Below are 15,161 nucleotides of genomic sequence, written 5' to 3' on the forward strand. Positions count from 1 at the left end.
CTGACTTACGACACATCCTTCAGCCTAACACACGGTTTTCCAGACATTTGCTGATGCAAACTAGACCCAGTCTAACGTACGACTCAACCTAAGTCTATCTCTCAAAAACAGTCTGACGTACGACATATTTTGACTCTCAAGTATATCAAGTTGGATGGCATCTTCAAGCTCATCTCAATCATACATCTTCTCCAAACACCTGGATGGCATCTTCAAGCCCATCTTCGACAAAAGTCCCTACTTCAACTAGGGCAAATTTCTTGGTATTCTAGTGTTCTATCATCTTCCACCTTCAGATACCGACTGACACACAGGCCAATCTACATCCTCCAGTGTAAGAAGATTGAACAGGGGCAGCTGTCATACCCCAAAATTTGCCCTCTTATAATTGTTTATGTCATGTTATTTCAAATAATTGACGTAGCGCAATCGGTAAGAATTTGAGGGCAAAAGACGTACGGCCGAAAGGTCCCGGGTTCAAATCTCACATCTAACCTTTATTTTATTTTCTAACTTTTTTTCCATTTTTTATTATTTTTTTAACTTCATTAGTTATAACTTTCTTCTTTTTTTATCAGGAAGTTTAAAACATCTTTCTTCTTTAAATCTTAATTTTTATAGTCCTTTCAGTAAAATATATTCAAAAATTACAAAAATTATATATAGTTTTTAGAAGTTACTTTTTTTATTTTAAGCATTAGTTTTGTTATTAGTATTATATTAAAGATTTAGAAATATTATATCAGATAGATGTTTTTATTATTATTATTATAGTTTAATTCAGTTATTATTAGTTTTATATTTTTATTTCTAATTATACTATAGTTAGTTAGCTATTCTTATTATTTAGTATTATAATTAATAGTTATTAGAATTTTATTTTCATTACTAATTAAATCCTTTTTAGAGTCCAAGCCCATTGTTTTTTAACCTAATATTTTTCTTATAAATACTAATATTTTTTGTACATTAGGGACTACCAATTCTAACCCTTATTCTCACTCTCTCTCTCTCTCTCTCTCTCTCTCTCTCTCTCTCTCTCTCTCTCTCTCTCTCTCTCAATTCTCACAAATACAAAAAATATTTTCTCCTATTTTTCCTTCTTCAGGGTTTCAATTCCTGTTGCAGCAGAGTGATAAATTTTCCAGACTATCTGCCGAATTCTGAAACTACTGTTTCGATTTGCTCCGAATTTTTTCCAGAAGTTCATAAAAAAATCAAGGAACAATCGCAAATCGCAAATTCCTCTTTTTTCTATTTTATTTGATTTAATTTCTATTTTCATATTTTCAAAAAAATCTAAAAAAATTTGTAGTTTCGTGTTCTTATTTTATTTGATGTATAATCAGGTTTTTATATTTTTTTGATTTTATTTTAATCACTTTTCTAATTTTCCATTTGTTTTCTTAACCGTAACATTACGTTGGTTTATGAACAGGTATTCTATGGATTGACCAAGTGGATGGTACCCAATTGCTATAAGGAAATCAGGTGTCAATTCTTCCATTGCTTCATTGCCCTTGAAAACCTTGGTAAAATCAGGTGTCAATTCTTCCTTACATTGCTTCATTGCCCTTGAAAACCTTGGTAAAATCTCCCTTTTAACCATTAACCCTAAAATATATATATATATATAATAGGTAGATGTTGTCCATTTTCATGAATTAGGGATAGGATTTTACCACATTCTTTATTTTTAGGCTAATAATTATTTTTAGGCTAATTAATTTATTTTTAGGTTAATAACTATTTTTAGGCTAGTTAATTTATTTTTAGGCTAATTAATTTATTTTTAGACTAATAATTATTTTTAGGTTAATAATTTATTTTTAGGCTAATTAATTTAATTTTATATTTGTTAGCCTTGTTTTCAAAAAACATTTGTTGCCTTTTCGCTCTCCTTTCAATTTTATCCTGCTTTTATTTTCGCGCCCAATTCTTCCTCTATATTGTCACTGCCCCACTTTCTTGTTTTTGCGAGGTACTACCATCGTGAGTATGAGACTGTTTAGCAGACATGCATAGCTTGTGCATGCATGAATTAATTCAATGCTTTAGAGCCTGCAGTTCTATGTTGGACCTTCAAGAGTCGACCACACCTGATCAGAGCTAAGTGCTTTTTAATTATCTTTTTATTACATGAATGTTTTTTTATTCTATCTTTTCCTCCTTTTCCATTATAATTATTATTAATTATATTCTTATTTATTTTAAATTAGTTTTTTTATAGTAAATTATCATTATTTATTTTTAATCGAAAACTTGTTTTTTTTATAATTTTATCAATAATTGTTTTTAAACATAAAATTGTTTTGTTCGCCTTATACGGTTTGCCTGGCCTTTATTTATTCAATTGAGCTCGTTATTTTTGCTTCGCCTTTTTGCCTAAATTATTATCATTTTAATTTTTGATCTGTCACGTTATAATTGTTAAGAACTTTCATACACCCACTTCCTATTATTTTGCTGTTAATTCTCAGATGATCAGAGTCAATGCTCGAGGCAACCTCCGACTGTCAATCTTATCAATCAAAGCTAAGTTTCCATTTTTTTTTCTTTTATCTTTTTATTTTTAATTAGGGCTAACCTATTTGCCAAAGGAATTGATAATGCACTCACTTCTTTTTTTTGGTTTCTATTTTTCCCACCTTTTCAGGGTTTGCCAACCGCCAGAGCTCGAATGTTCGGTAACCCTGAAATTCATCTTTTTCTTTCTTATTATTATTACTTAAGCCAAACCCTATTGTACTATGAATCCGCTGGTTTCTTTTTCCCCTTCCCCATATTATTGTGTGGTTAGTAATCCTAGGGAGTGCAAGTCTGTTAATCAATATAGAATAACTAATTATAAAATAATTTTTGAATTAATCACGTGATTGTTGCACCCACGCACGCTTTTGTGGTAACCCCTCTTGTTGCCTGGCTGCCTGTTGCCTTGGTTTTTTTTTGTTGTAGAATAGCCATGTCCCTCGAATATGAGGATACGTCAGCCATGTTGCCTCGATTATGGAAAGATCATGGGTCCCTAATGATGTTGCCTTCGATACACAAATATGATCTCGTCCCTCGGAAGTTGCCTACGAAAGGATGAGGTATCCTCAGGTTGCCTACGAAAGGCTATTCTGATCCTTCCCTTAGACTACATGCCTCTTTATGGCGTGGGACAGTCTTATGGCGAATGATATTGCGACGACCCTTCAACCTCCAAATGAAAGGCTTCCTGCCCTCTTATGGCATGGATAGACCCTTTCACCCAGAAAGGCTAAAAGAACATTTTTCATCTAACCAGGTAATTGCCCCTAATTGCCTTGCCTTGCTCTAAAAACTTTTTTTCATATTCTTTCTCATAAACCTTCAAATGGCTACGCTCATTTACGAGCTAAAGTCCACTTTCTTTTCTTCTACATTTCTGAAATCAAAGATCAAAGCAATTAAGAGCCCATGGAAAACCATGGATGCAAAGGGTGCCTTACACCTTCCCTTTGCATAAATTACCCCCCGAACCCGTTTTCTTTTAAAAAGGTTTTTTTCTGTTCTTTTGGCCTTTCTGATTAATTTGGATAAACTAAAAGTCGGTGGCGACTCATGCTTAACCGCAACATTTCGATATAAAAGTCAGTTCACCGTATTACAAGTTGCATACAAGCTCTATTGTCCAGAGACTAACAAAGTTGAAGTCAGCATAGACGTCATTCTGAAAGAATCAGAAGTTTAGGATTGGAGAGAGTCTCAACCAACTTCTGATGTGGAGATAACTTTTGAAGAAGAGTTACAGTCAGAAGATGAAGAATCTTCTAAAGATGGCACAGATGGTGAATCTGATTCTGATCCAGATTTTGATGATGATCCAGAGTCTGATGATTGTCATGATTCTAGAAGGGAAAACTCTCAAGACATAGAGTCTGGAGGACAAGCTTCTGGAGATGATCATGAAGGTGGTGACTCTGGAGTAGGTGACTCTGAAGTAGCTCAAAGGCCACAAAGAGTCAGAACCATACCTAGAAGGTTTGCAGATTTTGACATGTTGAAAGACACAGAAGTTGACTCAGCGGGAGATGTCATTCAGTGTGCCATGTTAGTAGATTCTCAACTAGTGGGTATTGAAGAAGCGCTCAAGAAGAAAGTCTGGCTGAATGCCATGAAAGAAGAACTTGAGGCTATAGAAAGAAACAAGACTTGGAAGCTGACAAAACTTCCAAAGAAGAAGAAAGCCATCAGCTTCAGATGGGTTCTCAAGGTAAAGCTGAAGCCAGATAGATCCGTTGGTAAGCACAAAGCAAGGCTAGTGGCCAAAGGTTTTCTTCAAAAACCTGGACTAGATTACTTTAAGGTGTTTGCACCTGTAACTAGACATGGAACAATCAGACTGGTGATTACGTTAGCTGCAAACATAGGTTGGTCCTTGATGCATCTTGATGTAAAGTCTGCATTTCTGAACGGTCCATTACAAGAGGCGGTATATGTGTCACAACCCCCTGACTTTGTGAAAAAGAATAAGGAAGGGATGGTGTACAAATTACACAAAGCTCTGTATGGATTGAAGCGAGCACCTAGAGCTTGCAATTTGAAAATTGATTCATTTTTCAAGAAGCAAGGGTTTCAGAAGTGTGAGATGGAATATGGAGTCTATGTGCAACATTCTGGAAAATGTCTATGCCCAGAAGATCTGATGAAGTTCAAGAAGCTGCTGAGGAATGAGTTTGAGATTACAGACCTTGGGAAAATGTCATATTTTCTAGGGATGGGGATTTTGTACTCAGAAGATGGTATCATCCTGCATCAACTGAAGTATAAATTAGAACTTTTGAAGAAGTTCAAGCTGGAGAGTTGCAAAGCTGCTGTTACACCGTCAGAAAAGAATCGGAAGTTGGACTCTGACTCTGAAGGTGAAGATGTTGATGCTACGATCTTCAAACAACTGGTATGTTCTCTAAGGTATTTGTGTAATACCAGGCCTGATATATGCTTTGCAGTTGGATTGGTTAGTAGGTTCATGAGTAAACCTAAGTGGTCCCATTACCAAGCTGCTGTCAGAATCTTGAGATATGTCAAGGGAACTCTGAAGTGTGGCATATTGTTTCCTTCTAGGAGAAAGGAAGAATCAGAGTTATTGAGTTACTCTTACTCTGATTGGTGTGGAGACAGAGTTGATAGAAGGAGTACCTCTGGATATTTGTTTATATTTTTGGGAGGTCCTATTTCTTGGAGTTCCAAGAAGCAAGCTGTTGTAGCTCTATCAACCTACAAAGCTGAGTACATTGCAGGCGCTGTAGCTGCATGTCAAGCTGGGTGGCTTCTGAATTTATTAGAAGATCTGAAGATTAAAGTGAAGAAGCCTCTAAAGCTGATGATTAATAACAAGTCTACAATCAATCTTGCCAAGACGCTTGTGTTACGCGGAAGAAGCAAGCATATTGAGACTAAGTATCATTTCTTGAGAAGCCAAGTCCAGAATGGAACATTAGAGGTTATGCATTGTAGCACCAGAAGCAGCTGGCAGATGTTCTGACAAAGGCAATCAAGACGGAACAATTTCTGCTCCTAAGGGATGGAATTGGCGTTGTCAGCTTTGATTGAAGAATATGAACTAAGGGATGGTACTGAAGAGTAATTCAATATTCAGAAGATATTCATCAGAAGTTCTGAGTACCAGAGTATCAGAAGTTTTGATGTGGGCTGATCTTCTGAAGGTTACTCAGAAGATAGTATTGACCAGAAGATGTTACCTTCTGGGTCCAGATAGCGTAGTTGTTTAGTTATAGGGTACTTTAGTAATTGTTAGTTTTGTACTATGTGTACCTTTAGACTTGTTCACTAAGTTTACTCTTTTAGGGCTTATGTGGCGAGATTTTCTTTTTGTATAAATAGCCTTATAGTAGCTATCATTTTAACAACATAAGTAGTAGAATACACAACATTTATTCTCTCATTACTCTTTGCGCCTTTATTCCTTTTGTTCATTCTCTTTGTTATCATCTTTCATTCTTGTGCACCAACAGAATGAAAAAAGAAATTAGTGTTAAGGCAGCCACGTGCCTTATTATGGAAATAGTAGAATGATTTTTCTTATATTATAGATATGTAAGTCTATACATGATAAAAATATTTTAAATATACATGTTGGTTTATTTAAATAAAAATGAATAATATTTTTTATTATTAAATATTATATTTTATTCTATTAATATGAATGACGTATTAAAAAAAATGTTTATATATAGTGAAAAGATGTGATATTTCAAGTTTGAAAATATAAATTTAAAGAATCAAACCTCATTGAAGACAGTTAAAAAATAGTCATTAATTATACTTTAACTCATAATAATTGTTTTACTTTAATTTTTTAATTAAATACAATATATTTACTAGAATATTTTTAATTACATTAAATATTATTTTATGAACTAAAATTTATATTAATTTAATAAAATACTATTTTATTATTAAGTTGTCTTTCAAATATATTAATATTTTTAATATATTATATATTTTAATTTAGCATTTTTTTCTTAAAATAAAGTTTTTTATTTTTGTTATTATGCCATTATTTTTTGAGTTAATTTAAAAGTAATGGCATAGTAACACTCCATTCATTCTACTAATTCTCTCTTTTATAATACATATTTTTGATTTTTTAGTTTATAGCTTATAACTTATAATTTCATATGATAATTTAGACATGTTTAGTAACAATTTTTTCATCACGAACTTATAGCTTATTTTACTAGCATATGATTTATTTTTCAGACGTTATTTTAAATAGTGTTTTAGTCTATAGTTTATCATTTTTTCTTCCGCTTTTATCTTTATTATTTTAATAAAAAAAATAGGATAATATTAAAATAAAATAAAAAGATAATAATAATGAAAAAAAACTATTCAAAGTCAGTGAAATATTTTTATAAAATAATAATAAATAATTAGCTTTCGAATCTTTTTATTCTTTCCACTTTAAATCAACTACACATATGTATGTTCTTATTAGCTCATTTTGTTTCAAACAGAGTCGCCACCGCGCTTTATTGTTTCCAAAAAGGAATGGGAGAAAGAGCGAATAAAACCCACAAAAGTTTTTAAAATCAGAACTAATAAACTTATCAGAGATTTGGGTAAGGGGGGTTGTTATATAAAAGGGAAGATTTTAAGCACCCCTAATATCCATGGTAATCAGTGGGAACCTCTTTGAAAATGTTATTGTTTTTGTTTACATCTTTTGAAAAAAAATATGTGAATTTTTCGACAAAGAGTGTGGGGATGGGAAAAGAAGTTTTTAAAAGTGAGTTCGATAAGACATTGCATCTTAGGCCTACATACCCCTTTCAAAGAAAAGGGAACTAAGAGCTTTTGTAGTTCCTCTTAAAAGAAATATAAAAGGGCCAAATTGGCCAAAATATTTTTGGGTGTTGAGTTTTAGCATTACAAGGTCAATGGACTAAGAGTAGTTTCACCGGGAATAATTCTTCTCTCAGTGCCAAGGTTTAAAAAAGGGGTTTGGTTAAGCTTTAACAATACAAAACCATTTAAAAAAACAAGTGCAAAGCTTTAACAATACTAAGTACAAATATAAAAGAGATTGGAGAAGAGATTGAGTACCTTGACAATTTTAGTCAATACCATTCCCATTCCTTTGGATTTTTCAACAACAACTTAAGCATTCAATACCTTGGAAATCATTTCATGCATGAATGAAGATGATGAATGATAGATGGATAAATATCTCATGCAACATGGTTAGTACACAATGTATATGTACAATGGATAAAGTACAAATGTACAAAGATAAAAATCAACAAGTATATGTACATAAACAAAGACAATGATCAAAGATACAAGTTATATCGACATGGAAAAGCTAATCATTTACTAAGCATAAAACAATTTGAATCAAACGTCTTCGTGGTATTAATCTTCACTTAAGCATGGTATAAATCCCAAGGAAACTAAAGTCATACTCAAGTAAGCAAGTTAATTATGGTATCATGGCATAAAGAGTTTCTCAAGAAATTAGACCAAACAAACTTTCAACAAGACCTAAATGATTTAAACAACAAACATATTTTTGGTTTTTTATTTAATGTATGAGATAAAATAAAGTTAAGACTTGATTAAATAAATTAAAGTGTAAGAGTCAAGGAAGCTAAATGATAAATAATAAAATAAAGTAACCCAAAAGGAAAATGAAAAGAAAATAAGAAATATAAAGAAAATAAGAGTTCAAGTGTGCAAAAGACAAATGATGTAAAAATAAAATCCAATGGAATGTAAAGAGCATAAAGTAAAGAGCATGATATAAAGTGCAAAAATATAAATTGCGGAAACATAAATTGTGTTAAAAGTAAAAGTTAGTACAAAATAAGGTAAGTGTAAACATGGGTGGATCAAGACCTAAGTCAAGGTAGCTTATGAGATTATTACATCAATCAAACATTTCTTAAGGCCTTAGGACAAATTTATCACCATCCCAAAGTACTCAAAGTAATCTCATGATCACCTTAAAGTATTTTTGAAATGATGAAAGTTTATCAAGTCTTAACCCATACCTAATTGAACAAGATGAATCATCAAAGTCCAATTGATCCAAAAAAAAAAAAAGAAGAAGATGGAGATGGACGTTCAAGAACACTTTTCAACTCTTGATTTAAAAATACAATAGAATTAAATAAAGAATAAGAATAAGAGTCCACGTATTTAATAACTTGAAATAAAATAACCAAGAGAAAAAATGAAGATTTTTGGCTTAGTTTGCCTAAAAATTGCTTGGAACTCAAAAATCAAAAGTTTATAAAAAAATGGAATTTTGAAGCTTTCAAGTGAGGGAGTGAGTTGAGAGATTTTTTTGTGTGTCCTTGAAACAAGAGGCAAGGGCCTCTATTTATAGGGAAATTTTATGATTTATGGGGTGAAAAATATAATAAAAAAATGTACCAAATTCAAATGGTGTTAGGATGCTTTTTGTGAAGAGAAGTGGAAGTTATGGTTCCCATGAACTTTGACAAGCTTTATTCATGAACAATAGGGTGGCTCCTATACTATTAGATGGTTTCTTGTTGGTTTTGTGACGTTTCAAAGTTAGAAGCAACAAAGAATGGGCTCAATGCATTCAATTTTGTGATTAAAGTGGCTTTTCTAAAATGACAATTGTGTCTTTAGTGTAAAAATAAAATGATTTAATGGACAAACACTTAACCACTTGGATAACGCTTCAATTAATGGTGTAAATATTAAATTATGGAGATATTTAGAAGCAATATAGGCTACAAAAAAGATTTGTAGAGAAATGGTTTGAGTTTTGCAACTTAGTTGATCATGGAAAAAACAACTTCATGGTGCCATCTTCATAAACTCATATCTCCTAGCTCACAAATGTTATGGAGGAGTTCTTGTACTTTTTGGAAAGTCCTAAACATCCTCTACAAATTTGATATTTAGTGTTTTCTCAAATTCTCAAAGGAGCTTGATATTGAATGGCCTCAAAGTTGGGCATAAAACATGCATTTCTTCTATAATAACAAATACAACTAATAATAAAAAAAAGTTAGTATAAATGATGAAAATAATACAAACTAAAAGAATAAAATAAAATCAAGAAGAAAATATTTTAATTTTATTTTTTTCCTGAATAACAAACCGGACCTTAAATAACAAAAAATGATAAAAATACGGACTCCTAATTAATCGAAAAAAAATTGAATATATTAAAAGAAACTACATGAAACAAAGATTAATAAAAAAGACCAAAATCGAATATAAAATACCCGGTTAAATAGACGCTGACGATAAAAAGCGACTACGAACTGCACCGAAAAAATAAATCGAGCACACAAGCATGATCTACGTGAAATATAGATTCACAAAGCAGACAATTATAGGTCAAAACTCGAAATATTTTTCTTTCTAATTTTTGCACAGTGTTGAATCGTTTTTTACCCGTCTACCTGTCGAACCAATTAATTTTGAAGACAGTAAAATAATTCAAAAAGACGCTTAGGGTCCGTTTGGTTCAACGGAGGGGAGGGGAGGGGAGGGAATTTAATAGAGGGGAGGGGAATGGAGGGGAGGGGAGGGGAGGGAATTCAATTAAATATATGTTTGGTTCAAAGAAGGGAGGGGAGGGGAGGGGAGGGATTTTTAACAACATATATGTTTGGTTCACAAGGGGAGGGGAGGGATTTTAAAATTAAATTACCTTTTTAACCTTACAAATATTTTCATTTGTACTTGGTAAAATTAATTCTAAATAAAAATAATTATAGAGTCAGAGGCACCAAATAAAAACTTGTTCATATTATAAACCACACAAATTTAAACAAAATATCCAAAAACATATTAAGTTGTAAACAAAATATTCAGAAACATTAAATTGTAAAGAAAATATTCATAAAAGTCATAAAACTATTATAAAGTGATCAATCAGATGAGCCAAAGACCATTTGCATTATCACTGCTTTGCGGGCTTCAGATGGACACTGGAGAATCATCCTAAGTTTGCCAGCATCTTTCATGACAGTGCAATATATTTGCGGCAATGACTTTGCATCACATCCACACTCCTTTATTAAATTCCATGTTTCTTCCCCTGAAATTGGAGGCAATTCATATTTCTGACGCTCTCTTATTATTTCATTTCCTTCTCGTATTGCAGCATTTCCTTCGGTTAGTGCATTTGCAACCAAGACAATTGATTCTTGGAGTTCAGTAATATCGTTGTTTGTATCTTTGTTTTTTACCACTTTCATTTTCTTCCTTTTACTCCCACTTAAAGGATCTGGTGATTGTGTTTCAGGTACAGAAAAATCGTAACCAACATCAAAGCTTTCCAAATTCACCTCATTTCGAGCAACATGGTCATCAATATCTTGAATAGTTTCGACAAAGTCTTCATTGGTGACCGATGACTTTTGTTTTCTTGTCTCTATTAAAGTTCCAGATTCCTCTCCATCCGCTCGGTTAGGTCCATAAAGTATCACCATCTTCTCATAATTTGGAAGTGGTACATTTCTCCAATTTGATGCTTTTGGTTTTGACTGAAAAAGTATGATAAATAAAAGATATAAGATTAATGAAAGTTATACAATTATTGATTAATAAAAGTTATACAATTATTGATTAACAAAAGTTCATACAAAAGTTACCTCAATTAGAGCATCCCAAACTTCTGACTCGGCATCCCATAATTGTGTAGTTGAATTCCAAGAAAATCCGCTCATACCGCCTTTAAAAATGTCATAATATTCAGTAAAGTTTTTTTTCAAAGTTTTCCAACGGTTTTTTATCTTCAGCTTGTCAATTTTGTTCCCAAATAATGCACGGAGTTCAGCTGCAATGTTTTCATATGCTGATGTAGTGAATGTACCGTTGACTTTGTTCCCCTTTTCATATTCATGCATAAAAGCATCAACAAGAGCATCATCCATGGCTCTATTCCAAGTTAAAGTTCCAGAATTACCATCATTAATTGGTAATTGCTTATTCGAAGCCATAAACTATGAAAATGAACAATTATAACACAACAAAGTTAATAAATATAATTAACAAAAAGTTCCAATAACATAATAAACATCATAATAAATTTGGTACCAGTTCATCAAGGAACAACAAACATAAAAATAATATTATAAAATATAAGTCAGACTCTCTAAGCTAAACTACTATTTTGATAATTTAACCACATCTGATGTGCTACACTATCTTTTATAACCCCGCCCATAGCAAGCTCATCTCTGTCACTTCTTGAACCTTGATGATTGTCATGCGATACATTTTGATTTGCAAGTTCAGCATCTACTTCTGCTATAAGGTCTTCATCCGGGTCTACACTCATCAGATAATTGTGAAGAATGCAACATGCAAAAATGATTAATTTTTGAGCTTTGACTCCATAATTTGGCTCTGTTGAATTAGGTAAAATCTCAAATCTTTTTTTCAATACACCAAAGGCTCTTTCAATTGCATTGCGTAAAGACGAATGTCGAAGATTAAACAACTCTTTAGAATTTTGGGGTGGATTTCTAGCGGAATATTCTTTCAGGTGATACCGAACTCCTCTATAAGGCGTAATTAAGCCACTTGTCAACATGAATCCAGCATCGACAAGATAATATTTTCCTATAGTAAAGGTAAATAATAAATGTGACAGTTTAAAATATAATATAAACAACTATAAGTCTAGCTTATTCTTGTATTACCTTGAGGAATTTTAAGTTTATCTTCACGTGTTAATGCATTCTTTATTATTCTAGAGTCAGAGGCAGACCCTTCCCATCCCGCGAGCACATAAGTAAACTTTAAATCAAAAGTACATGCTGCTAAAACATTTTTTGTCGGATAGTCTTTCCTACCGCGATATCTAGGGGCATCTTTTGCAGATACTTTGACACGTATATGTGTTCCATCAATTGCACCAACACAATCCTAATACTATATAATTTTTTTATCAATAAAATCTATGAATACTAGAAATTTTAGTATTTTTATGTAGGGAATATAATTTATTAATAATAAATTTTACCTTAAAATACGGGTAGAATCTATAACTACTAGAAATTTCATGAGGGACCGTTGAGCCATCGGGTTGGACAAGAAATTTGTCTTCTAATTCAAGAATAGCTCTCAAAACTTGATGAAGATGACGACTAATAGTCTCGCCAGAACGACGAAACCAAAAGTTGACTTCACGATTTTTTGCATTATGTGTTAATATGTAAATTGATTTTGCAACTTGCTCTTCCACACTTGACCATCGAGTAGCTTTTAACCCCCCTTCTCTTTGTAAGATATCACATAAGGTCATAAAAGTTTGGGGACCCATTCTTAATATATTTCTACTAGTTTCACTGTTACTAATTCGGTACATAATTTCTTCACGTACCCTTTCTCTCTCAGAGCTCATACTATAACACAATTTTCTTTTACGAGATAATCGAACATAATAGTAAACAACAGCACACATTAGTTGAACTATAACTCTTCGACGCAAATCAAACCATTTGTTAATACGAATTCTCTGATCTTGATGATCCATCTAACTCAATAAAATAATTTCTATAATAAAGAATAGATAAAATAATATTAGAATGTTAAAAAAAAATATATTGAAAAAAAAACTATTTATTATATTAATATTAGAAAGTTAAAAACAATTCATATATATATAATTTGTTACTGTTTATTTTATTAATATATAAATTTCTTTTCATTATAGAAAACGTGGATAACACTTTCTTTGCTACTGTTTTTCTTTGCTAATGTTTTTTATATATAGCAAACTTGTATATCAATTTCTTTGTTACTGTTTTTTATATATATAGCAAACGTGTATACCTTTCTATGCTTTGGATTTCGCTACTTTCGATGCCTTTTACCATAGGTTATGCTTTCTGTACTTTTGATACACCTTACAGAGGTGTCTTCGTTACTTTGCTACTATTTTTTTATACCGTACTGTTCTTATAATTAAAATAGGTTGAATCCTATTTTATTCGCCGTAAAATTATAGATTTGATATACAAATTTGAATAGCATATTGGTAAAAATATAAAATCAAAAAGAACAATTCAATGAAAGAAAAAAATCACCTGAGAAAAACAAGGTATAGATAGCAGCCACAAAATAGAAGACAAATGCAACGTGAAACAAAAACCTAATATTTAATAATTTAGTAAGGACAATCTTGGAATTAAAAAAATATTTGAGGATAAATTAGGGAACATAATAAAATTTTAATAAATAAATCTTCCCTCCCCTCCAAATCCCTCCAATTTGGGGGGGGGAGCAAAAAGTGAGTTTAGGAGGGATTTTGCTCCCCTCCCCTCCCCTCCCCTCCCCTCATAAAAAGTGAACCAAACAAATATAGTTACAAATATCCCCTCCCCTCCCCTCCCCTCCCCTCCATCTACCTCCAACCAAACAGACCCTTAAGCCGCTAAAAATGCATGAAATGCAATGAAAATGCAATTTTCGGTTATTTTTTACTATAAAAAGATGCAATGGTAAAATTTGTAAATGTAATGGGATCTTAGGGTCAAAAATTGGGGTATGACAGCTGCCCCTATTTAATTATCTCGAGCCTTATAACATGAAAGACTTTAGTCCTCATGGTAATAATGGCGAAAAGTAATTAAATACAGAAAGACCCAAATTTTTGTCCTCCTTACGCAACTGAATGCAATGCATGGACTATTTCTTTTTAGAAGTATATAATATGAGAGACTCTGAACTCTGTGGGGAATATGACATCCAATTACTAGCTTTGAGTGAAATGAAAAGGAATAACGACATCCAAGAATGGCATAGAAGGAAGTGAGAAATGACATCCAGGTTGGCACTGGAGAGAAGGAATCACGATATCCAAGAATAACATTGAATAAAGTGAGGATCACAATATCCAAGAATGGCATTGAATGAAAGGAGAAATGACATCCAGGATTGGCACTAGAGAAAAGGAATCACGAAATCTAAGAATAGCTTTGAATAAAGTGAGGATCACAACATCCAAGAATGGCATTGAATGAAGTGAGAAATGAAATCCAGGAGTGGCACTGGAGAAAAGGAATCATGATATCCAAGAATAGCTTTGAATAAAGTGAGGATCACAACATCCAAGAATGGCATTGAATGAATTGAGAAATGACATCCACGAGTGGCACTGGTGAAAAGGAATCACGATATCTAAGAATAGCATTGAATAAAGTGAGGATCACAACATCCAAGAATGGCATTGAATTAAGTGAGAAATGACATCCAGGAATGGCACTAGATAAATAATGAAAATACAGACAGACATTTGTTTTGGTAGGTTCCAAAAAAGTTGGACTTAGATCTCAAGGTAAGATACTGATAGCAACAGGACTTTGGAAGAATATAAATGAGCACGAAATTTATTTCTATGCATGATACTGAATTTTTCTATACAAGATGAATGATTAATGCAATGCAATTTTTTTGTGACAACTGAGGTAGACTCTTTTGAAGATTGAAACATTGATTCCTCAACACGGGGGACTTTGTCAACTCTACTATGGAAGATGCTTGAACATATCTCCGTCATACTAGTAACTGTATCAAATTGATAATCTTCTAAGAACCAATAAACCATGCTTGGGGATTACTGAAGAAGATTTCCCCTAATTGATTGATTGTTATAAGCTAACTGATCATGGCTT

This window comes from Vicia villosa, unplaced genomic scaffold (genome assembly GCF_029867415.1).
Source record: "Vicia villosa cultivar HV-30 ecotype Madison, WI unplaced genomic scaffold, Vvil1.0 ctg.001055F_1_1, whole genome shotgun sequence".
Classification (NCBI taxonomy): Eukaryota; Viridiplantae; Streptophyta; class Magnoliopsida; order Fabales; family Fabaceae; genus Vicia; species Vicia villosa.